Source organism: Ursus maritimus, unplaced genomic scaffold, assembly GCF_017311325.1.
Source record: "Ursus maritimus isolate PB19 unplaced genomic scaffold, ASM1731132v1 scaffold_2, whole genome shotgun sequence".
Lineage (NCBI taxonomy): Eukaryota > Metazoa > Chordata > Mammalia > Carnivora > Ursidae > Ursus > Ursus maritimus.
The window spans coordinates 10,074,850-10,077,801 of NW_024424452.1; positions in this window are offsets into that span (position 1 = coordinate 10,074,850).

The window sequence follows — 2,952 nt, forward strand, 5'->3', positions numbered from 1 at the left end:
CGGCATTCAATGCCTCTATGGCCCATTCCATTGTTCAGCCCATTAGACCAGATGTGAACATCTTTTTTTTTTTTTTAAGATTTTATTTATTTATTCGACAGAGATAGAGACAGCCAGCGAGAGAGGGAACACAAGCAGGGGGAGTGGGAGAGGAAGAAGCAGGCTCATAGCAGAGGAGCCTGATGTGGGGCTCGATCCCAGAACGCTGGGATCACGCCCTGAGCCGAAGGCAGACGCTTAACCTCTGTGCCACCCAGGCGCCCCCAGATGTGAACATCTGATGAACATAAGGGACCTTTCGGGCATGCTGGGGCAAGGCCACAGAAGGCCCACAGCACTGTCCAGCAGTAAGACAGATCAGGCAAGGCTTAGACACACTAGGGAGGGGAGGGGAGGTGGCTGCAGGGGATGCCCCATCTGGCCCACACAGTGATGCACATGGCAAGCCGGGGGTGGGGGAGGGAGGGGGCAGGCCAGGCCAACCACTGGTAGACACATCTGACTTCCCTGAGGGAGGGGGTGCCGGCATGAGTAGTCCCGGGCCAGAGAAGTGGGAGTTCAGCATGGCCTTTTGTCCTGGTAGGGAAAGTGAGTCAGAAGCTTGGACCTGTGGGCCAGGCTGTGCAGCGGGCGAAGGGAAAGGCAAAGCCTGGGCCACTGGGAGACGTCAGCCAACTTGGTGTGGGAGGGGGGCATCTCAGGGCTAAAGGGCCGCGTTCCCAGCTCTGAGGGTGGGGTGAAGGAGGCACTGGGGGCGAAGATCATGTGTTAAGCAACTGCTGGGCATCAGGTCCTGTGCTGGGCGTGTATCAGGAGGCACTTGGCCCGGGGTCGGGGGGGAGGATACACCCAAAGGGATTAACAGAGTGACTTTAAGAAAGGGAATGTGTGCAGAAAGGGGTGGGGGTGGGGGCAAGGAACCGAGAAGGGGTGCTGAGGCCCAGCAGATGGGGGGACCCGTGACCTGCCTGCCCGGGGCCAGGAAGGGCACTGGAAAGGGAGGTGTTACCGGGGTGCAGAGAGAACTGGGACCATGCAGTAGGGCCCCCCTCCTCAGGAGCCAAGAGCCTAGAGGAACAGCCCTTAGCAGAGCTATGAGCAGGTATGAAGAGAGCCTAGAGATGAGTACCCCAACTTCTCTTTCCTCCCACCCCCCTCTCTGAACACCTCATATGCAATTGCTCGGTCATCATCCTTTGAGGTGGCAATTTTTTGTCCATTTTACAGAGGAGGAAAATGAAGGTCAGCAGTGAGGGGACCTGCCCACAGCTGCAGCACAGTTAGTAAATGGCCAGGGCACAGGCCTGGGACCTTGACCTTAGAGCTCAGGGCAAGCCTCCGAGGCGCTCCTCAGACAGGACAGAGAAGGCAGCCGGGGTGGCGTGTGGAAGCTGGCCTCGAGAATCCGGAGCTCACCACCAAGCAAGGTGGCTCCCTTAGGAGGGTGATCTTAGCGCCCTCCTGCCTCTGAGCCGGGGCCCTCGGCTGCGTCCGGCTCCCCTCTGGTTGCTCCCCTCAAGGCCGGGCCTGGACACCAGCCCGTCACGTGGCCCCTGCTGACAGACTGGGTGTCTCCGGTGCACCCACAGCTGCCGCTAAGTGGCTTCCTGGCAGGGAGTCAGGGGTCACCTCATTGCCGCTCCGCTCAAACAGCACTGGCCTCTTCAGGGTGCCTGCCACGTCTGTCTGCCGAGATCGGGTGTGTTTAGCATCAAATCTGAGACACAGCCCCTGCTTGGTGACTCTTGGGGGAGCCCTGAGGCCCCTCGGGGCAGACGCGCTGCCAGCCAGAGGAGGGGGGTGCTCTGGGCCCTGGTTCGAGGGAGCTGGCGGGTGTCACCCCCTGTGTTCCCAGTGTGCCGCATGTGCAGAGTCACTCTGTGTCCCGGGCGCCTGTGCTCCAGCCTCTCCTGCTGGCTGGTGGTGTCCGGGCCCCCCAGGCTCTGGGACCCAGCTCCGGCCAAGTCCCAGATCTCAGAATGTTTTTGCTTCTCCTTGCAGTGTGTTCCACTAGGGCCCTTTGGGGACCTGGGACTGGGTGAGCCTGTGTCTCAACCACTGTCCAAGGCTCTGGTCCCAGTCCCTGAGGCCACCAGTGCAGGGAATGATCCCAGGGGTCAGACCAGTATGGTTCCAGGACCAGTGCCACCTCCTAAGCTGAGTGATTCTGGGCAAGTCACTCTACCCTGACAGGGGCTCGCTCTTCTTGGAAAAACAGTGAGAGGAGCTGAGTGCGTGCCAGCACCTCCTTCGGGACCCCTAAGATGCGTATGTCATCGCGAGGCTGGTCTGCTCTTCTCCCCCAGCTGTCCTTGGCCGGCCCCACGCTCCCAGCAGGTACGCCAGCATGAAGGGCAACTACAGACAAGGTGGGGATCAGGAAAGTCTCCTTGGAGTGACATTGGAGCTGGCAGTGAGGCCCAATAGGGATGTGGCGTGTCGAAGGAGGCCGAGGAAAAAGCATTCCAGATGGAGGGACCCACGTGCGGAAGAGGGAAGGTGTGTTAGGAAAACAGACATCGTGGCTCTTGACGGTGAGAGCAGAGGGTGGATGGAGGGGGGTGGTGGGAAGTCAGCTAGAAGAGCGGGGGCCTGAGCACCAGGGAGTCAGGGGCTGGGTGAGACTCAGCAGGCGGGGCTGATCATTCTGGAAGCTGGGAGGCGGTGGCTACCCGTAGAAGGGACCGGAAGCAGGGTCTCTCCACGTGTGGCCTCAGATCCCCTGAAGAGTTTCTCGAATGCGGAGTCCAGGCCTGTATCTTTGCAACTTCAGCTGCTTTGCTGGCAGAAAAGTCTGGGGTAAGTGGGGGACAGCCTCGTCTCAGCCTGGTCAGGGCCTGGGGCAGCTCAGGGGCCGTCGGCAGAAGACATCTGAGGCCGCAGGGTGAGCCAGGTGGGCAGACCTGGGGGGCTCACCCCGTGCCACGTCCATGTCAGGCTCCCGGCTCAGGG